The 22,859-nt window shown below is 48.9% G+C and overlaps 1 long non-coding RNA gene across 1 annotated transcript in view; it reads left to right on the forward strand.

Moving 5' to 3' along the window:
* The window catches only part of LOC138521290 (uncharacterized), a 390,640-nt gene extending 368,075 nt beyond the window's left edge, over positions 1–22,565 (forward strand). The window contains exon 5 of the long non-coding RNA XR_011283007.1: positions 22,271–22,565. This is a non-coding gene — a long non-coding RNA (uncharacterized lncRNA). The remainder of the gene's footprint in view (positions 1–22,270) is intronic.
* The last annotated feature ends 294 nt before the right edge of the window (positions 22,566–22,859 follow it).

The raw sequence follows: 22,859 nt of genomic DNA on the forward strand, positions 1-22,859 counted from the left end.
TTGAATCAGTCAAGTGCTGTCTGAGCTCAGGAGAGCAGGCATCATAAATTGACTCCAACATAAAAAGATTTTTCATACCTTCATAAGTGTTCACCTTGTAACCCTTAATCCATCCCTCTAAGTTTTTCAACCCTTCACTCACCCAGGTAGCCCAAGGGGTACCATCATGCTTTTTGAGGGTTCTAAACCTCTTAAGATACTGGGAAGGGGTCTTCCCAAATCTAGCTATCAGAGCTAGTTTCACACATTCATACTCTTTCCTATCCTCCTCCCCCAACTTCATTACCACATCAGTTGCAACAGGGGGAGCCTAGAGAACAACCAGGTGAGTAAGTCATTTCCTGTGATGTTCTGGAGCCCATGATTATATTCAAACAGAGACAACCAATCCAACACATCCAACGTAGGCTCATACATACCAACCAATTATTTAGGCATCCAGGGTCTTTTAGGACTGGAACTTCTAGAGGAGCCAGAGAGAGAAGCATTTTCAACAGACAATTTATTCATTTCTAGCTCCTGCTTGATCTCCATTTCCCTTAGCCTTAGTTCTTTTTCAGTTTGAGCATTAGGTTTCTTATGCTCCAATTCTAGTTTAATTCTCTCCAGTTCAAAGTATTGAGGACTAAATGAGGGACCTGATAAAGGTCCAGTAAGTACAGCAGGTAGAGCAGACAGAGGCCTAGGGGGTGCAGTCACAGCAGCCTCACACTCCTCTTCTGACTCTTCCTCAAGATCATCAACATTTTGTTCTGTTTCAATCTCAATACTGTTATCTACAGTTGCTGGAGTGGTAGGTTCCTCTGAACCATCATCCAGCCTTTGGTTAGCTAGCAACCTTTCTATTAGCTCCATTTTCTTGCCTCTAGTCAGGAGATTCTTATGCTTACAGAGAACTCTTAAACAATCAGCAGTTTTTGTAGCAAGGGACTCTTGACTATAACTTTCCATAGTTAACATGTTAGAAAGATTACTTTTTCAGTGCTAAGCTTTGTGCTTAGTTGCACTAAGGGATCCTAAAGCACACTAAAATGTATACTCAATACAAATCCCACCGCTGTATACCAGTGTTAGGCAGAAACCTGTGCAGTTCCCTTTGGGAACACTGCAAAAGATTTAGGACTACAGGTGTTAGCAGTAAACCGACTTGGTAGCAGTCTGTACCACCCAGATTTACCTGGTAGCTGTGGCTGAGCAGTCAGACTTCCCTCAAGAAGAGTTAGGTAGTATGCAAAGTATACACAATAGGCACTCAGACACAATAGCACAAGCAAACACTGACCAGAGGTTTGGTATCAAAGTATATAATTATTTATTTAAAAACACACTGTTTGAAACACTCCAGCACTCTTATTGTAAAACACTCTAAACACAGTTACTATTATGATATATACAACCCTTATTCCTTATCAGACAGGTCTTAGTTAACACCACTTATTTCCAGACAGAGGTGAGCGCTTAACTATAGATGGCACTCCAATAAGTTCATGAAAAAGGGAGGGAAAAAGACAAAATATGTGAAGATACACCACTCTAAGATTTAGGAACACTTTTAGCAAGACAGAAGAGCAAATGTTACTGGGGAGCCAAAGTCCATAGGCTAGGCCCACTCTTAGAGAGAGCAGAGCACAAATGCGCCCAAGATCACACAGTTACACTAGGCTTTGAAAGTCTTGCAGAGAGTTCAAAAAGAGTTTAGAGAGGCTCAGAAAAGTTTAGCCAGGGTGTCCCAGGCTAACCCAGGTTCGAAAGCCGGGGGCTAAATCTACCCCGTACAGTCGGTGGCAAGGGAAGCCAGGCGGAACACGGTTCCTTAATTGGGAAGGATCCTCCAGCGGTTGTTCCTGGCAGCGGGTGCAAGTCTCGGCGTCGTCCAGAGGAAGAGAAGATCTCAACTTGGAGGAAAGATGAAGGTCGTTGCACTGCCAGGGAAGAAACCAGCTGCAGAGTTTTCCGGTTAAAGGTATTAAAACGTGGTATTTGGTAAAACGTGGTATTCCGGTTGCCGGGGTGCTTGGCACAGGCAAGGCGGCCACGAGATGCGTTGGGAAGGCGAAAAGAAGGTGAAACTGGTTATCCCCACCAGTCAAAGGAAGAAGACTCTCCGGCGGGAGATCACTGTCGTTGGGAAAAGTGTTGAGACGGTCCAGCAGGGCTCCACCGGTGGTGTCGTCGTGGCAGGTCGGCTCAGCTTCTCCCTCGTCGGATTCTTAGGTCCTGTGGCGACTTCTGAAGATCCAGTCCCCAAAGCCCTGCTTTTATGCAGAAAACCCCCATTCACTCAGCCTAATTGCCACTCAAAAATGCTAAGTGGTGAGCCGGCCGGCTCACCACTTGTGCCAATCAGGACGGAGTGCGACTTGAGTTGCCTAGGCAACTCAGTCCAGGGTGCCTAAATCCCCCTCCACCCCTCCTAAGTACCCCAGACAGAGTGGCACCACTTTGGAGGGCTTCTGTGGAGAAGCCCGCCAAAAAAGTGGAACAAAGGGCTCGACTTGGGTTGGAGTCACAGAAGAGAACACAAACGCCATTTTAGAACCGAGTTTTGGCAAAAAATACCAACCAGAGAATTAATAATAATTAAATAAACCGACGGTATGTTCGAGGCTATCGTAATTAAATAAATAAAGATAGTAGCCTCGAACAATGGGAAAATCCCATGGATAAATATTTGCGGTTGAATATAAAAAGTAGTATCCACTGCCACCAGCCAAAACTCGATCAGGGGGGACGGAGACGTGCCCCCTCGACTAACAGACCCCGGGCAATCGAATTGCCCCGGCCAGTATGTCCATAATAAGATGGTTTGTACTGGTTCTGTTCAGAATTCAAGACTAGTAAAGTCAATGGTTACTTTACATGCCCTGGGAGACAGTAGTCAGTCCCAGGGTATGGAGTCTATACTCTATACTGGGGGGTCACTATGACACCCCTGTGTTACTGCACTTAGGGTGCTGTGTAACACACATCACAAAAACACATGAAGCCCTGTGGAGTAAAAGACCCCATAGCCCATTAAACACATCTAGCGTCAAAGGAACACACTCAAATCATGTCCAAGTGTGAGGGTAAAAGAGTCTCACTCTTGGCAGGAGAAAAAAATAAACCCCAAAAATCCAGCAAAGCTGCTGGGGGACTCACTAGGTTAGGAAATTTATCCTAAACAGAGAATTCTCCCTAACACCTATCCAGCAATGTGATGATGTGCGGTAAGGATATTAGGGAGTCCTTCATGTAAAACAGGAAGTCATCAGCATAGAGCGCTAACTTGTGCTGGTAGCCCGCTACCTCCACCCCTCTAATGTCCCTTGAAGACCGGAGCAAACAGGCCAGGTGCTCCATCGCTTGGGCAAAAAGAAGGGGAGACAACGGGCACCCCGGTCGGGTCCTCCTGCGCAGGTTCACCAGGCCTGGCAAGACCCTGTTCACCTTGATCCGTTTGGAGGGTAGAAATAAATTGGGCAGTATCAGCCTGCTAAACCGTGGACCAAACCCAAATCCTGTGAGAACCTTGGCCAAGTATCCCCAATCTACTCAGGCGAATGCTTTTTCAGCGTCGATTGAGAGGAGAGCAAATGATTGTTTGTGCTTCTGTTCCCACGCCGCAAGATCTATCGTCTGGTGGATGGTATCAAACATTTGACAGCCTGGGACAAACCCCGTCTGGTCCATTGCTACTACTGAGGGGAGAACCACTGCCAAACTCATGGCCAGTACTTTGGAAAATATAGCGCGTCATAATTTAGAACTGCTATGGGCCGATAAGAGGCACACAATGCGGGATCTTTCCCGGACTTGGCTAACAGTGTCACCCATGGATGGTGTAATTGACCCACTCTCCAGAAAGGAGTTAAACACATCTGCCATGTGGGGGGGCAAAGACTCCTGAGAACGTTCAGTACCGAAAACCCGTCTGGCCCTGGGGCTTTATTCTTGGGGTAAGCCTGGATAGCCTGTTCAACCTCCTCTGTTATGAGTGATTCAAACACCTGTATTTGTGTTTCAGGTATTTGGGGAAGGGGGGGATTCCATCAAAAACATGTCATGTGTCGGGCCATGTAGTGGGTACGCTGAATACAATTCAGAGTAGAATTGGGTCAGGAGATCGATATTAGCCGGTTCCTCATTATGCAACTGTCCCTGGGTGTCCCTCACCCCCCGCCCCCAATAGCTGTACTATTTCGCTGGGCCTGAAGTTTGTACGCCATCATTCGGGAGGCCTTATTCAAGGTGCTATAGTAAAAGTGCTTAGTTTTAAGTAGCTTATGGGAGATGTCGTCTGCCCATAACGCTTTCAATTCGGCTCTTGCTACCTGCAATGGCATGAATGTCCTCCTAGCCCCATCTAACTTATACTGATTTTCCCAATCCATGACCAAGTTTTCAGCCGTCAACTGGGCTGTGATGACCCGCTTTCTAGCTGATGCTAAACTGATTTAGCTCGCCCCTTAATGTTGGTTTCAACTCCTCCCACACCACAGACCGGGCCACCTCCCCTGTTTCTCTTGGAAATACTGGGTTATCCTCTCGGCGATGGTAATGCAGATTAGCTGATCTGCTAACAGGGAGTCATTTAGCCTCCAACCCAGAGATTTCCTTCCACCCATCCCATACCCATCCAGCTTCAAAGTAATGGGGGCGTGATCTGACACCAGACCCACCACTATGGTAGCTGAAGTTATTCCTGTCATAAGAAGGGTAGATACCAGAAAGAAATCAATCCTAGAGTAACTTGGATGAACATATGAATGTGTGTAATCTCGCTGGTGAGGTTGTAAGTGTCTCCATATGTCCACCAACCCCAGGTCTCCCATGGATTTTTTTGAGGGATGCCGCCATAGCAACCTCCATAGGGGTCAATGGGCCCGTCCTGTCCTCACTTCCCTCCAGAACCACATTAAAGTCCCACCCATCACCAACTCCCCGGTTTGGAATGGCACTATACGCGGAATTAGGTGCGTGTAGAACTGGTCTTGGTGTTGATTTGGGCCATATATTGAGACTAACGTTAGATTCCTACCTGACACTCGTACTGTCAGCCCCATGTATCTACCCAGTGGGTCCTTCAGGACTGTCCCTTGTTCAAAATGGAGGGAATCAGCTATGAGCATTGCAAACCCCACCCTTTTTTGGGGGCGTAGGATGCAAAATATAGGTGGGGGAAGCAGCGGGATATCAACTGCGGCTAATCCTGCTTCAGCAAATGAGTCTCCTGAATCAGGGCTATGTCTGCTTTCAAATCAATTAGTTTGGATAACACACTCTTTCTTTTCCTCTGTGAGTTCAGTCCCTGAACATTGAGGGACAGAACCTTCACATCTGCCATCTTTCTACTTCCTTTTGCCTAACGCTGATGCCTTTCATGCTTAAACCTTTCGTCCTTCGTGCCTCCCATTTCCAGGTTTCTCCCCCATCCTCCCACCCGCTCCTATCCATGACTGCCCTCTGTTTGTTGCCACAGTCGTTTACTATATAGACTTCTGCTGAGCTGTACCATTCTCTGAAAAATAAAAATAAAAACAAAAACTATGAAAAAATACTTCAGAACCATAACCACCCCCTGTGGGGAAACCTTCAGGCACATTGCCTGAAACAGGGCGTGTTCTCCTAGTGCCCTTGTAGTCGAATATGAACTGTTCACAGTTGGCAAAACCAGCCTTTGTACCTCTGACTGTCCTTCTCCCACCTAGTATCAAGTGCTGGTTTCCTTTGTTTTTGGCCCAGTGCCTCTTTTGCTTGAAGTTCCGTTTCAGGTTGGGGCCACCTTGTTCGGGCTTCTCTCCCGTCTGTCGATCGAGGGTCTCGGATGGTCCCTCCTCCTGTTCTTTCTTGATTGGGGTTGGGACCAGGTGGTTGGCGAGGAGCCTTGGGAGCTGATCTACTTCTTTTATGTTGAGAGTCTCAACTGCCACTCGAAGGGAAGTAAATTGATGCTGGATTCCATCTAGCTGAAACATGATGTGGAAGGGGTACCCCCCACCTGTATTGAACCCCTTTATCCCCTAGCCAGTTGGTCAAGTGTCTGATAAGCCACCGCCTTTGGATCGTGCCTTGTGAGAGATCCTGAAAGAGCTGTATAGATGCCCCCTTATACTCAAGACCATGTTGGTCCCTGGTTTTCTGAAAAATCAGTTCTTGTCTTGAAAAAGTGAACACTTTTGAGCACGTCCAGGAGGAGATTCTGTCTCGTTTGGAAGTTAGAGTATACTCTGTGTGTGCGGTCCAGTGGGATATCAATTCCTGTGTCGCCCAATATCTCCTGGAACAGCCCCTTGATATAGTCCTCTAGCTCAGAATCCTTAATCTCCTGGATAGTCCTCAGACCCGTACATTGTTCCTATGGGAGCGATTTCCATATCGTCTTACTTTTCTTCTGCAGCTTGCCTGTACGCCTCAAGGGCCGCCACTCTCTTTTCCAGCTGATCCTGCACGTTTACTTGATCACAGAGGGCCGTCTCTGGCTCACCCAACTTGGTTTCATTCTGTAGAACATTGCGAGAGAGATCTTGGAAAGAGTTTTTTAGTTCTTGCATTGTGGAGGCCATTTCCTTCTGTATGGATTGGAGCAGGCGCTAAATATCACCTTTTGTGGTGGATTGGATCTCATCTTCCCCTGCCTGGGATGCTCTTATAGATGTGGTTGTCTTGTCTTTGACCTTCCCTGACTTCATTTTGTTTGTAGACGTGTTGTTGTGGGGGAGAGGTGCAAGAGGATCTACTGTAGCTGAAGATGATGGCAACCTCCTCTGCTGACTCTGTATTCGGTTGGTTCAGCTCTCCGCCCGCCTTCACTCCCTTTGCATCACTGCTTTGGCTCTCGCTGATCCCATTCCTTTAGATCTGTTTCCCTGAGGCCCAACTTTCCTCCTCTGCCCAATACTTCAGGCCTCCTTGAGTCTAGCAGGCTCCCAGGCGAACCCCTTACCAGGAGTGTCGTACAATCCTATGGTGTGCTTATAGCATTGAATCCCTTCTATCCTGTCAGACGACACTGTCCCTCAGGTTTGCCTGCCGGGGAACACAATTCTTCTGTGTGGACTACGTTGGATTAAATAATCCATTGCAGGGTGCTGGTTGCGGAGGGGGGGAGCGGGTCTCACCAGCCTCTTGATGATCCACAATGCCCCACTGTGCTCCCTGCGTTCCTTGTAGTTTTTCCTTTGTTCTTGGGGGGCGGCTATCCCCTCCTGCCTCACTCCTGAGTGTATGGGAGAACTGCAGCATTGTCAGCTCTGCCGTGGACCGTTAGGTCGTGTCCCCCACTGCGGCCACTGTCACTTCTGGGTGCAGGGACCCAGCGGTTGCCTCTGTGCAGAGCTGCCTCCATCCATCCCCCCCGTTCCTCAGTGCGTGGCTGGAAGCCTTCTCCCCAGAGAGCTGTCTCTATTCAGTGAGTCCAGGGCTGCCACCTCCGACTGCTCCTCTTCCCTCGATCTGTCCCGCCGGGACAGCCATTCACTTGTGTAGTCCCTCCACCTCACTTTGGTCCTTATGGCCCTAACCAATGAGGTGGCAGGATTTAAGCTCCACCCCTGGCAGCCATCTTCTGATTCCTCACTGCAGTCTAACAGACTGAAAGGAAATCCTCCGCTCTCTGAGATTTTTGATTTTTCTTTGTTGTTAGCTTAATTGTTTTTTCTCAAAAACAGCTTTACGTTGATCTCCTGATCAAACTCTTCCTGTACAGTGTTTCTGGGCCCAGAAAACACTTGTTTTCGCTCAGAATTCGAGTGAATCCTCTCTTCGCACCATGTCAGAGGAATCCACTACCAAGAAGCCTTCCCTTTTCAGGGACTGTGTTAGATGCAAGAAGAAGCTGGTCTACATGAAAGACCCTCATGAGCAGTGCATTTACTGTCTCTATCCACATGACATTCACAAATGTGATATTTGTAAGACTTTTTCTAACAAAACTCTCCAGGACAGACATAGAAGACTCCTCCTACATTTGGAAACTAGAGGACACTCTTCTGATCAAGAATCAGCTAAGAAAGCTGTAACGCTCACCTGATTCCCACAGAGGCGCCGGTCTTGACTGGGTGAATGCTGTATCTTCAAAGGTGATGTGTAACACACGGTTGGCTCTTTGGGCTGGACCTCTGTGCACTGTATGTCTGACTCGAAGAGTAAGATGTCTGCAGATAGAAAATATGGGATTAATGAACTGGGGTTATTGGGTGCCTCTCTCCTCTTCCCTTTCTCTTCTCCTGTAGAACCCCAAAGGTTAACACCCTCACCCTAGGTAAGTGAGCGCCGAGCTCTCCATCTGCCTCGGGGCAGGGTGCCGTAACCAGTTTCTTCACTGGATAAGGGTGCAGGCCTCTTGACCTCAGAGGACTGCTGTTCGTCGTTAACTGCACGAACGGTAAGTTCTGGGCACTTCAAATGTCTTAAAAGTCTTTTGTAATGATATCTCTTGTTTTGCAGGGTTCTGGCGAAGGCGGATGGCGGGCTGATGAGAGTTGAGGATCGAACCCGCGTGAGGAATAGAAGCGCCTGGAAGCACGTAAGTAAGCGCTTGTAGCCTGCTTCACGATGCGCACTAACTGTCCCTTTTATCTTGCAGGTACAAGTTCGGAGCTTTAGAGAAGCTGAAGGGTGCTGGAATACCCACTGGATTCGGCGTGGGAAGGAGTAATGGCACGTGAGTAATAAAGTTGCCCAATGTCTTTAAACGCACCTTCTTTTGTCTTTCAGATGCGGGATGCAGCGCCGAAGGCCTCCGGAGCGTGCGAAGAGCTGGTAAGCTTTTGTCTTTCAGATGCCGGAATGCAGTGCGAAGACCTCCGGAGCATGCGAAGAGTAGGTAAGCCTTTGTCTTTCAGATGCCGGAATGCAGCGCGAGGCGTTGGTGACAGCCGATGGACCAGGTAAGAGATGCGCTGCCACTGAAGATCGTAGTGCTAACCTGTTCTTTCTTTGTCTTTACAGGTGCTGCTGAAGACTGGATTCCAGGATGGTAAGCCTTTGTTCCCTTAGGCCCAGGATCAGAAGCAGAAGACACGATGAGCGTTCTGCTGCAGAGAATACAGAATAACGCAAAGCAAGATTCATCCATCGGGTGTGGTTTAAATAGCCTCCTGTAGTGCTTAGGTGTCTCCTTCCACAGCCACGCCTAGGTAAAAAAAGAGTTCCTGCTTTCCAGAAGAGTTCCAGTGTTCTGAACCTAGGGAGTGGCTCCTGCCCCACCCAACAGGAAAAGTAGTCCCAAACAGAAGAGGATCAGGGGTTCAACTGGCAGGTAAGTAAGCAGCATGGTCTGCTGCAGGTAAGTCCACCCAAGCATTATGAGCCCGGCGCTTCCAGCGCTGGGACTGGGCATCTTTATGAGCCTGGTGCCACTGGCGCCAGGACAGGGTCCAAAGGGTCCCAATTGGGACTGGCTGGCACTCGGAACCGGGGTTATGGGTCTGCTTCCAAGGGAGTCGGGCAAGTCCTGATCTTTTGGAAGCAGAGATCATGACAGCACCCCCCCTCAAGGCCCCTCCCAAACCGGGCTTCTCTGGGGGTTTGGGCTTGTTAGGAAATGTTCGATGAAATCTTTTGATAAGACGAGGCGCGTGGACATATTCTGCAGGTTCCCAGGATCTTTCTTGGGGACCGTAGCCTTTCCAGTCAATCAGGTAAAATAGTTTAGATTTGGAGATCTTGGAATCCAGGATGCTTTTGACTTCAAACTCGAGTTCTCCATCAACTAGAATAGGTTTTGGAGATGTAGTTAGTCGGGTTTGAGGTTGCACGGGTTTTAATAGAGAGACGTGGAAGACCGGATGTATCTTCATGTGAGGGGGCAAGTCCAACTTGACCGCTACTGGATTTACTATGGTAGTGATGGAATAGGGACCAAGGTATCTTGGGTTGAATGTGCGTGGTCCTTTTAGAGGTAGATATTTGGTGGATAACCAGACTTGATCTCCTACTTGATATTGGGGGGCTTCCTTCCGATGTTGGTCTGCTCCTTTCTTGTATTGTTCTTTAGCCCTTTGAAGGTGAGAAACGGCTTCCTTAAAGGCTTGGGTGATTGTAGAATGCAGGTGGTCTACTGCTGGTGTTCCAAGATCTTTGAGTGGATCCAACTCTGAGGTTCGAGGGTGACTACCGTATAAAAGAAAAAACGGGGTCTTCCCAGTTCCTGAGTGGACAGAGTTATTGTAGGCATATTCGGCTATCCAAAGAATATCTTTCCAAGTTTTTTCAGTTTGTTGTAGCATGCAGCGCAAATACTGTTCCAGAGTTTGATTGGTCCTCTCGGTTTGTCCGTCGGTTTGAGGGTGGTGGCTGGTCGAAAGTCTCACATCAATTTGAGCCGACCGACAGCAACTTCGCCAAAAATGAGAAATAAATTGACTACCTCGATCCGAAATTAGAACTGAAGGAAAACCGTGCAGTCGGACGATGTTTTCGAGAAATTCTCGGGCCAGAGATGCTGCTGTTGGTAAGCCTTTGAGTGGAATGAAATGCGCCATCTTGGAGAATAGGTCCACGATTACTAGGATCGTATTGTATCCGGAGCATGGAGGTAGATCGGTGATGAAGTCCATAGGAAGCGTATGCCAAGGGCGAGGCGGGATGTCAATAGGGCGTAAGAGGCCGGCTGGTTTTTCCTTTTGACTCTTGTTTTGGGCACATACTCCACAGGACATTATAAAGTCTCTGATATCTTTTTTCCAAGACGGCCACCAGAAGTAGCGCTTGATCTTTTCCGAGGTCTTGGTCATACAGGGATTTCCTTCCATTAAAGAATCGTGATAACAAGAGATTACCTTTTTCTGTAAATCTGTGCTGGGCAGGTATAACCGTTCTTGGAAATATAATAGGTTGTCCTTCACCGTAAAGTCTTTTCCCTGCAGATGCCAATTCTGTATGTCTGCTGGAGTTACCAGTAGCCTGGCTTTATCCTTAACTTCCTCTATGGATTGTGTGGCGATTACACCTAGAATTCTTTGTTCGGGAATGATAGGTACAGGTTTAGGATTGATCAAATGTTCTTCCACTCCCATCCGAGAAAGGGCATCAGCTTTACCGTTTTTTGTACCAGGTCGATAGGTATTTATGAAGTCAAACTCGGCAAAGAATAGTGCCCAACGGAGTTGCCTAGAGGATTGAGGTTTTGCGGTTTTCAAATATTGCAGGTTTCGGTGATCTGTAATCACAGTAACGGTGTGTCAGGCCCCCAGAAGATAATGCCGCCAAGCCTTAAAGGCGGACTTGATAGCTAGAAGTTCCTTATCAGTAATAGTGCAATTGATTTCAGGAGGCGAGAATTTGCGGGACCAAAATGCCACGGGATGCAACTGATTGGTTACTGGGTCCTTTTGTGATAGAACTGCCCCCATGGCAAGGCTCGAAACATCAGTTGCAACGATATAGGGGAGTTCAGGGCGAGGATGTTTTAAGATCGGTGCAGAGATAAATCTAGTCTTCAAATTCTGGAAAGCTTGTTCCGCCTCGGTAGACCATTCAAAACATTTGTTTTTCTTTAACAAGGCGGTGATGGGCTGGACTATTCGAGAGAATTCGGGGATAAACCTGTGGTAAAAGTTAGCGAAGCCTAACATGCTTTGAACACCTTTTACGGAGGATGGCGATGGCCATTTGAGAATTGCACCGACCTTCTTTGAATCCATACGCACTCCGCTAGGTGATAATATGAATCCCAAGAATTCAACTTCAGTCACATTGAAAACACATTTTTCCAACTTAGCGAAAAGTTTGTGTTGACGCAATCTCTTGAGGACCATTTTCACGTGTTTCCGATGTCAGTTTCCGATGAAGAATAAACGAGGATGTCGTCAATGTAAACAACAACACACACATCTATGAGCTCTCTGAGGACATCGTTCATAAAATATTGAAAGGCGGCCGGGGCATTGCAAAGTCCGAAGGGCATAACCTGATATTCAAATAGCCCATACTTGGTGCGGAAGGCCGTCTTCCATTCATCGCCCTCTTTTACTCGTACCAAGTGGTAGGCTCCTCTAAGATCCAGCTTTGAATATATGCATGCTTTTCTGACTTGGTCCAGGAGTTCAGGGATCAAAGGTAACGGATATCTATTCTTAACGGTGATCTGGTTCAGGGCGCGATAATCTATACAAGTTCTAAGGTCCCCTTCTTTTTTTGGAACGAAGAACAAAGCTGAGGAAGCAGGGGACTTGGAAGGACGAATAAACCCATTCGCTAGGTATTGATCCAGGTATTGTCGGAGGTGAAGATTCTCAGGCTCGGTGAGGGCATAAATTCTACTACAAGGAGGAGTAGATCCAGGTATCAGGTCTATCTGGCAGTCATAAGACCTATGAGGAGGTAGAGAGTTAGCCTGATCCTTCCGGAAAACATCTTGGAATTCTAGGTATTCAGGAGGTAACTGAGGAGCCTCCGAGGAAATTGCTGCCAGTGCAACACCAGGTCGAGGGTGACAAGTAGAGACACATTCTGGAAACTGAACCGTTCTTGCTCGCCAATCGATCTGAGGATTGTGCTTCTCTAACCAAGGAATTCCTAGAATAATCTGGAACTGAGGGGCCTTGATCACATCGAACACGATCTTCTCATGGTGTCCATCTTGACTTACTAGCGTCACTTCTTGGGTGGTATGCGTTACTGGTCCGGAGGCTATCTCCGTACCATCCACCGTAGTAATGACGTCCTTTACAGCCTTTGGACAAAGAGTCAGATTCATCCTCAAAACCATTTCATGATCCACATAATTGCCGATGGCACCGCTGTCGACGTAAGCTTCAATCGCATGTAATCGATCCGGATGTTCAGGGCTAATGAGGACCATAGGTATCACGAAATGCGAAGTCACGGAACTGGTTTTAACGCTCGGCAAGAGGACCTCTATTCTTGTCGGGCAAGGTCGTTTCCCTGCTCAGGGTTTGTGACCCTGGTAACTGCAGCTCCTACTGCCTTCTTGGCTGGTTTCACCGGACAGTCTCGAAGAAAGTGCCCCGAGTTTCCGCAATAGAGGCATAATTGCAGCTGTTTTCTCCTTTCCCGCTCCTTTTGTGTTAGTGGTCCTTTCAGGCCCCCTATTTGCATGGGTTCCCCGGAGTCTACTCCTTTGGTAGGAGTTGGTGGTTTGGAAAATACTCGAGCATCAAACTTGGAACGATCGGCCTTCCTGTTCTGCAGTCTGTGGTCAATTTGAACGACTAAGTCAATATAGTCCGAACAGTCTTGCGGGGGATTCACTACTTGGGCTAACACATCTTTGAGCTCTCCACGTAGACCTCTATAAAACAGCGTAATCCTTTTGTCCTCAGGCCATCGAGTTTCCACTATCAGTCTGTTGAAAGACGCAATATAAGCCAAAAGGTCTTGATTACCCTGTCGCAATGAAAGGAGCTCATTGTCCAAGGCCTGCCCCTGTGAATGTCTTGCAAACAGTTTTTCCATACTGAGCTGAAAAGCTTGAAAATCATGGAGAACCGGATCATCTTGATTAACTAGAGGGATCGACCAGTCTGCCGCATTGCCACTAAGGTACGAAAGCACGAAAGCTACCTTAGCTTGATCAGTTGGAAAGGCTGCTGGCCGGCATAAGAAGTGCAACCGGCACTGATTAATAAATACTGCAAACCTCTTTGGGTAACCAGAAAATCGTTCGGGCGGAGCCAGAGGTACATTCCCAGGTAGGTTGATCTGCACTGGGTTTGTAGAGGATGTTGAAGGAAGATTTGCCCCTGATGCGGGTAACGGAGTTTGTCCGGCTTGTGACTGTAGCAATTGTCTAGCGAGATCGTCTGTTCGCTCCTTGGAAATAATCAGTTCCCTTCTTAGAGCATTCGTTTCCTGACGGGCTGCATGCACTTCTGCTCTTAGTTCCCCAAGTAACTGGGCTAGCTGGTCGGTATCCGAGGTTTCCATAGCGCCTGGGTGGGAGTTTTGCGATTGGCTTTGCGTTCTGTAACGCTCACCTGATTCCCGCAGAGGCGCCGGTCTTGACTGGGTGAATGCCGTATCTTCAAAGGTGATGTGTAACACACGGTTGGCTCTTAGGGCTGGACCTCTGTGCACTGTATGTCTGACTCGAAGAGTAAGATGTCTGCAGATAGAAAATATGGGATTAATGAACTGGGGTTATTGGGTGCCTCTCTCCTCTTCCCTTTCTCTTCTCCTGTAGAACCCCAAAGGTTAACACCCTCACCTTAGGTAAGTGAACGCCGAGCTCTCCATCTGCCTCGGGGCAGGGTGCCGTAACCAGTTTCTTCACTGGATAAGGGTGCAGGCCTCTTGACCTCAGAGGACTGCTGTCCGTCGTTAACTGCACGAACGGTAAGTTCTGGGCACTTCAAATGTCTTAAAAGTCTTTTGTAATGATATCTCTTGTTTTGCAGGGTTCTGGCGAAGGCGGATGGCGGGCTGATGAGAGTTGAGGATCGAACCCGCGTGAGGAATAGAAGCGCCTGGAAGCACGTAAGTAAGCGCTTGTAGCCTGCTTCACGATGCGCACTAACTGTCCCTTTTATCTTGCAGGTACAAGTTCGGAGCTTTAGAGAAGCTGAAGGGTGCTGGAATACCCACTGGATTCGGCGTGGGAAGGAGTAATGGCACGTGAGTAATAAAGTTGCCCAATGTCTTTAAACGCACCTTCTTTTGTCTTTCAGATGCGGGATGCAGCGCCGAAGGCCTCCGGAGCGTGCGAAGAGCTGGTAAGATTTTGTCTTTCAGATGCCGGAATGCAGTGCGAAGACCTCCGGAGCATGCGAAGAGTAGGTAAGCCTTTGTCTTTCAGATGCCGGAATGCAGCGCGAGGCGTTGGTGACAGCCGATGGACCAGGTAAGAGATGCGCTGCCACTGAAGACCGTAGTGCTAACCTGTTCTTTCTTTGTCTTTACAGGTGCTGCTGAAGACCGGATTCCAGGATGGTAAGCCTTTGTTCCCTTAGGCCCAGGATCAGAAGCAGAAGACACAATGAGCGTTCTGCTGCAGAGAATGCAGAATAACGCAAAGCAAGATTCATCCATCGGGTGTGGTTTAAATAGCCTCCTGTAGTGCTTAGGTGTCTCCTTCCACAGCCACGCCTAGGTAAGAAAAGAGTTCCTGCTTTCCAGAAGAGTTCCAGTGTTCTGAACTTAGGGAGTGGCTCCTCCCCCACCCAACAGGAAAAGTAGTCCCAAACAGAAGAGGATCAGGGGTTCAACTGGCAGGTAAGTAAGCAGCATGGTCTGCTGCAGGTAAGGCCACCCAAGCATTATGAGCCCGGCGCTTCCAGCGCTGGGACTGGGCATCTTTATGAGCCTGGTGCCACTGGCGCCAGGACAGGGTCCAAAAGGTCCCAATTGGGACTGGCTGGCACTCGGAACCGGGGTTATGGGTCTGCTTCCAAGGGAGTTGGGCAAGTCCTGATCTTTTGGAAGCAGAGATCATGACAAAAGCCCCTGTACTGTTTGTGAAGCCTTCAGAGAGGCAAACTTCAAAAAGAAGGGCCTCCTCTGTGGAAAGAAGCTCCTCTCCCTCAAAGCAAGAAAAAGATGGACTTGTCATCTCTATCTCCATCCCTTGGATCTGGAGACCAAAAGAAAAAGCACCCTGACGAGAAAACCTCCTCCAAAGGTAAGGAAACTTTTTCAAAAATTCTGGGGGGGCAGTTGTAATCGAAAACGCAGTCTACGAGCGGCACCGGTGATAGAGGCCCATTGACGAGTAAACTGTCGACTAAACCCAAGACGTCAACGACGACTCTTCAAACCTTGTTGTCCACGAATAAGTCATCGTCGTCGAAACAGCCACTTCCAAGTAATCGTCGAATTAAGCTATCGTCGATGGTCAAGGAGCACCATCCGTCGATGACTCACTCGTCATCCACAAAGCCCTTGGCGACGACATCCTCGTCGACGAAGTCCAAACCATCGTCGACGAGGATACCGTTGATGACTACTGACCCCTCGTCGATGGAGAAAAACAAGTTCAAGTCACCGTCCACGGATATCCCTGACACACCATCCAAGGAAAGCGAGTCATTCGGACCAATGGACACAGGCCTACATACAACGGAATACCTAATTCTACCAATAGGAGCTCAACTATCTCCTTTAAAATAAATGGCAGAACTTCCTGACATCATCCTACAGGAGGATTTCTTGGATTCCGGAATCATTCCTGAGCAACCGACCATCACTCCCAAGGAGAACAGTTCTCCCTGGTGTCCCACCTCACGAGATCCCACAGACCCATATGATCCAGAACTCATGCTTTCGATGCAGAGGATCATTGACAAATTCAAAAGGCATCAGAGACAGAGGCATTGTTCCTTTACACTGATGGAAAGATCTCTTCAAAGGCAGTTTTCACCGCCTCATAATTCTCCAAGAAGCTCTCCTATCAGGAGCAGACCTAAGAAGAGAGCATGCTCGCTGGAACCTCCCCGCAGGTCCAGGAGCAGGATGCTCTGTGTTTCGCCGACAAGGGTCTCCCCTTCTAGATCATCTCCTACACCAAGGCCACCCACAAGGGATCCTATGAGACCACCCACAAGGGACCCCACGATAGTTCTATCCACTGCATCTGTTTCCGACTGGCATGAAGATCCTTTCAGGGATTTTTCAGACCTTGAAGAAGGGGAGATTACTCAGGAGCCAGACGTGCAGAGCGAGTGGGACGATTACTTTGTAGAGAAGCCTAATAAGAAGGACTCCCTAGGAGATGCTTCACCACCAGATGATCTAGTGTCTTTTCATACCATAATTGGTAAAGCGACGGACCTCTTTAATTTACAAGTTGCATCAGAAGAGAAAAAATCGGTGCTCTATGAATATGGAAACAAACGTAGAAGAACAGTCACTACAATCCCTCTTTTGGACACTATATGGGACACTGGAGCAAAAATTCTGGCTACACCATTGTCCACACCAGCCCTCGTTTCAAGGCCTGAGAAGAAGTATAAGGCACCAGACACAAATGCCTAAGGGGGCATGCCAAATCGGATTCCGTTATAACGTTCGCAGCCAGGAAAAGGTTGGCTAATCCATCCTCACCTCTTTCAGCTCCACCAGACAAAGAAGGACGTAAATTGGAGGCCATGGGCCAGAAGGTATCCTCTTTGGCCTCTCACCATCAGGGCTGGAAACACCTTGGCCATGACTGCAGGATTGGACTGTGAGCTGTGGCTCCATATATCCAAACTGACCAAGCATTTGCCTGCGGACCTGCAAGGAGAGGCCAAATTAATCATATCGGATGCTGAGGCCACCTCCGACCATATGATTGACACGGCTGTTGACATAGCAGAGTCGGGTTTCAAACAAATGGCCCATGGTACAGTCTTGAGAAGGCAAGTCTGGATGAAGGCTACAGACTTTAGACCAGAGGTTCAGATCTTAGATATGCCCCTTGATGGGCAAGACCTCTTTGGTAAAAAGATTGACGACCAACTCAAGGGTATTAAAGCTGATACCATATGGCATGTGCCATCAGTTCCCTTAAGGACAAAGACAAAGATCGTAGATCCTTTCGGTCCTTCGAGGTGCATCCTCAAAATATCGGGGTTTCAGCCACCGCTCCTACAATCAAAAAACGCAGAGTAACACCTTTCAAGACAGATACCATCAGTCATTAAACAGGTGCACCCATAGGGGCAAGAGTGGCTCCTACGCCAAGGCCCAGAGCAGGCAAATCTGACTATCTTCTTCCTCCTCTCTCACGACGCACCCCGGTGGGCGGGAGAGTAAGCCCTTTTTATCAACGTTGGCTAAAAATAACATCAGACAAGTGGGTGCTACAGGTGGTCTACGAAGATCACACCATTGAATTCCTGCACCAACCTCCGTTCCTTGCCCCTGTTCCGCATAAAGTGGATCATCAGAAGCAGGTCATGCTGGAGGTTCACAAGCTACTCCTAAAAGCAACTATAGAGCCGGTACTATACCGACAAAGGGGAAGAGGCTTCTACTCACGGTTCTTTCTAGTGAAGAAATAGAACGGTCAGTGGAGACCGATTCTGGGTTTGAGAGCTCTCAACAAGTTCATCGAGCGCATCAAATTCAAGATGACGTTGCTTCAGAACGTTCTCCCGTGGCTCAACCAACACGACTTCCTGGCCACCCTCGAGTTGGAGGACTCATATTTCCACATTCCCATTCATCCCGCCCACAGGCAATTCCTCAGGTTCCCTCTAGTGGAGTCACATTTTCAGTTCTGTGTCCTCCCATTCAGCCGAAAATCAGCACCAAGAGTGTGCCCTGGACCTCCCTGTCGCCTCTCAATTGTTTGTATTTCTGTATTCTTGTATCCATTGCCTCGCTGCACCCTCTCCCCCAGCCCTCCATAACGCCCCTCCACCCACCCAATCCCCCCTGATCCCACCCCTGCCAACAACCCCCCAACCTGTCGGTGATCTGCCCCCCCACATCCTCCCTCCCTCCCCCTTCCCCAAAGGAAAACACCCTCCCACCCACTCAAAGTGCCCCAACTTTTTAACTCAACCACTACCCTGAACAACACGTTAGCTGCTTTCACTCAACGGGTAGCTACAAGCCCGACCCTCCACAGCACCGCTACAGATGTATCCTCTCCCAAGTAGTACACAAACCTAAGTATAGATGGGGATGACCCGCTTGTCGTGGTACAAATATGACTCGACTGCTAATCATTCATTGTTCCCATGTGATCTGGAGAACCGTGGCAGCATATCGAGGAAGGAAGCGGCCTCATCCGGAGTTTGTAAAAACAGTGCCTTTCCATTATGTTCAATCCGCAGCCTAGCAGGAAACAGCATTGCGTACCTAATATTCCTGTCTGTGAGCCTCTTTTTAACATCCATGAATGTTCTCCTGCTCGCCTGCACCTGGTCAGAAAAGTCCAGAAAAAACGTAATGGTGTCTCCCTTGTATGAAACCGTCCCCTTCTCTCTGGCCTTCCGGAGCACGGTATCCCGGTCTCGATAATTCAGTAGGCTGGTAATCACCGGGCGCGGCGGCGCTCCTAGAACTGGTTTCCTTCCGCTTAGCACCCTGTGCACCCTTTCCACCACACCGTATTGGGAGAACCCCTCTGGTCCCAAAACTTCTCGCAATATTTCCTCCACCAATTTCTGCATGTTCCCCTGGTCTCCCGATTCGGACAGGCCCACAATCCGAACATTGTTCCTTCTTGACCTGTATTCAAGGTCATCCAGCTTCTCCCTGAGCTCTTTAAGAGCCTTCCTAACTCCATGCATTTCACTCGAAATAGATGCTGTCGCATCCTCTACTCCAGAGATCCGCACCTCAGCCTCATCCAGCCGATCACCATGTTTGTCCAAGTGGACCTGCATATGGTCCACTTTGCATGTCAGCTTATCAAGCTTCCCATCCAAAGATTGGATCCCGGACTGCAGCTGTGAGAACATGTTCTTAATATCATGAAAGGCGATCGTGGGATCTGGAACCATCCCCGAAATCCGAGGCACAGCTGGGTCATCCATCAGTCCACTGCCCCTAGACTGACTGGGTGTCTCGAAGCACAGCTTTGACTGTTGCTTACCGCCTTTACCAGACTTAGACATGATGCGCAAAGCAGCGGACTCCGGACACTGTCTGTCTTCAGGACTGGCCTTACTAGGTGGCGTCCGACGGCGCACCTCCTCCCCCCAGCAGAACACGGGTCTGGATTCTCTAACACCAGCGCAGCTTCGCGACACCACCAGGGACCACCCGACCCAGCCTCCGCCGAGGATGCGGTCGCCGCGCCGCACTTCAGTCAGTATCGGACCGTCCCCGCCAGCCAGGTGATCAGCCGCTGGGGTACCAATGTGGGAGATCGCTCGGGTGGCGAGCAAGGGTCCAGGAGGCGAGCCGTGGTCTAGGAGAATTCCAAAGCCACCCCAGCAGTCCGCCCCTCACACACACCATGGATTAGAAATTAACAGAATGCAGCCAGTTGAAAGGCTCATCAAGACTCACTCCCCACCTCCCAGGCTGTACCATATACCATAAATATCCTCTGGAGCACTTGTCAGACCAATTGCCTTGGAAATACCGGAGAATGGGTGTTTGGGCTGTTTCACACGCACGTCGGGTCGCCTGCGAGTTCTCTCCTCAAATCATGAGCCGCTGTTCAATCGTCGGGCCGGATGCCATCCTCAGACCCGACGTGCTGCAAAAGTCCCTGCAGTGCCGATGTACTGCACTGCCTAGTCACCCCAGCTGAAGGGACTGCTAATCTTCACCTTCCCAGCACGCCGGCCAAGAGTCCTCGGAACAGCCTCCTCATGTGTGATCTCTCCAACAAGGGGCTGTGCCGCACCCAGCAAACGGGTCCGCAGCTCTCTCCAGGCGCTGCCCCCCCTTCTCCGCCAGTGCCTCTCCACTGATGAGTCAGGTGAGTCACGCAGGCCTGGCAGGAGGAACCAATGGCACGAGGCAGACCAAGGTCTACGGCCTCCGGGCTCCGAGACCGCGCACCAGCTCCACTCCGCCTGCCTGACACAGAATCGGTGACACCGCTGGATCACCCACCTTACCGTCCACTGCCTCACTGAATATTCGCAGGCTCCCAGCCTCCACATTCTCCAGCCGGAGCGCCGCACACCTCGGCGGCCCTCTCCCTCACGAACCCGCACAGGAGATGGGAGGGAGCGCCACCCCTCCCCACTCGCCAGGCCGACAGCAGCCACTTCTCCTCTGCGATTCACGGCAGTTTCAGCACAGACTCTGGCCAGAGGCACTTCCCTCAGGACACACTGCAGTCGGGCATCAAGTCGTACAGCAGGCGTCCACTATGCAGCATGGAGACCGCCGGAGAATAGACAGGAATTACGGGGTGCTGAAGAGCTTCACGGGCCCACGGCCATTTTGGTCGGGCTCTCTAGCACCCCCCTGAGGGATAGGATTTTTAACAGGAAATTGGTAGTGACACCTCATTAGGTAAGACTATTTACAGGGTGTCGGACAATGTCAATGGGGAAAGTTTTAAGGTTGGATCCAATGAGAGATTTGCTTCATCCTCAAGATGTCATAGGCTGGGGTGCCTGTTGACACCCATCTAGAGTTTAAGAGAAGATTCTTCTTTCTTTTGACAAGGATCAAAAATAATTAAGGGTTTATAGTCAATAACACAGTAATGTTCCTTATCCTACCTAACATTATGCTTTTGTTTCTGCAGAATTATAGTATTTGGTTTCAGTTATATGATATGGCATTTATAACACGCCTATACACAAGTGTTTCAAGGTGGTTCTCCAAAGGTTTCAGGGAGGCAGGGAGGCTGTTCCAGGGGGAGGCCCCAGCCGAAAAAAGAGATCTACCACCAACTCGTTACTTGGAGAATCGACTGACCCTGAGGAGTTGGAGGCGGGTGAGCAAAGAGCTCGAAGAATGATCTTTATGAAGAGCGAGTTGAAGGTATTGAGGCCCCAGGCCCCAGAAGGCCTTGTGGACAATGCAGAGGGTTTTGAACTTAATCTTCACAGCCAATGGGAGCCAGTGCAGAGATGTCGGTCCTGGAGAGGTACCATCCCTGGGATTGAGGCCAAGGACAAGTCTCGCAGTCCTGTTTTGGATAAGTTGCAGAGGGCGGAGAGTAGACTCAGGCAGATTTAAAAAGAGGCTATTGCAGTAGCCCAGCCTAGAGAGAACCAGAGGTCTGGAGACAGTAAGCTTCTGGGGGAAGCAGAGGAAAGGAAGAATACCTCTGACGAGGAGCAGCTGGTAGAGTGACTTCTTAGAGACGTCAGAGATGTGAGGAGAGAAGGAGAGTGTGGTGTTGAAGATGACCCAGAGGTTTTTAGCCTCACAGGTGGGAGAAGGAAGAGGGCCAAGAGAGGCAGGCCAGAGAGCGATAGGAAAGGAGGGAGCAGGTGTGCGGATGAGGAGAATCTCTGCCTTACTGCCATTAAGGCAGGGATCATTGGCTGCACACCACTCCTGGATAGCGGACAGACAGAGATGAGAGAAGGAGAAGAGTTGTTGGGTGGGAGCCTGTAAATGAGTGTCGTCTGCATAGCACTGAAAGTTGGGGCAGAGAGTGGTAATGCAGTGGGTTTTGAAATGATAGCGGAATAGGTGTTTTTTGCAGGTTTCAAAAGGGTTCATCATTGTTAGAACAGTCTGTAATGACGTTTCCACAAGTAAATATCGTTGGGTAAAGGTTCCCACAAGTTTTTTCCCACTTCAGTAAACGCAATAATATTGCTATGTTTCTTCCCTTTCAAGGTTTCTCGCGGTTTACCAGTTGTGGACATTTCATAATTGCTACAGATTTATGCATTTTAAGGTCAAAGTAATAAGGACTTTAAGACTATTTGTGCTGCCTCCCACCCACCCTGTTTCTTCTCTATTCACTCAGGTTCTAATTATCGAGAAGATGGAAGGTGTTTCAGAGGCTATTCTTCGTGCTACATATTGATTTGGGCTCGGTTCAAATGTGGCTTGGTGAAGGTTGTTCCGAGTGCTAAAGAAGAGGAAGAAGAACTCATGACAATGACCTTTTATGTGCTCTGTCCTGTAGTGACTGGTTGTGTGGGGGGCCATAACCCCGGCTCATTAGGAGCTCTGTTTTTGGTTCCTTGTGAATCTTTTAATGTTATATATTTTAAAAAATCGTTGCTGCTGGACGAGTAGATAAAGAAGTTGATGCATAATACTCGCCTCTGTGTCTTTAATAGAATCTAAACCCCCCACTCACGGTAGTGAGGGGGATTAGCCATTCTGATTTTGCATTGGTGCATGGCCAGTCTGCACTGGCCCCTGAGCTCTAAAAGTGTATTAGACCAGACCTCAGTGAGAACTGAAACAGCCCGTCCCCCATTTGTGCAGCAGTTGCACGCAAATTGCTAGTTTGTAGTTTCAAAACTTCTATGGATAACTCCATGCTGGCCAGACGGATGCCTACACATCCTGTACTGAAATGATGCATCATTTTGAAGTTAAATCAG

The sequence above is a fragment of the Ambystoma mexicanum genome, chromosome 13, assembly GCF_040938575.1.
Source record: "Ambystoma mexicanum isolate Mex_15411 chromosome 13, UKY_AmexF1_1, whole genome shotgun sequence".
In the NCBI taxonomy this organism is placed as follows: Eukaryota; Metazoa; Chordata; class Amphibia; order Caudata; family Ambystomatidae; genus Ambystoma; species Ambystoma mexicanum.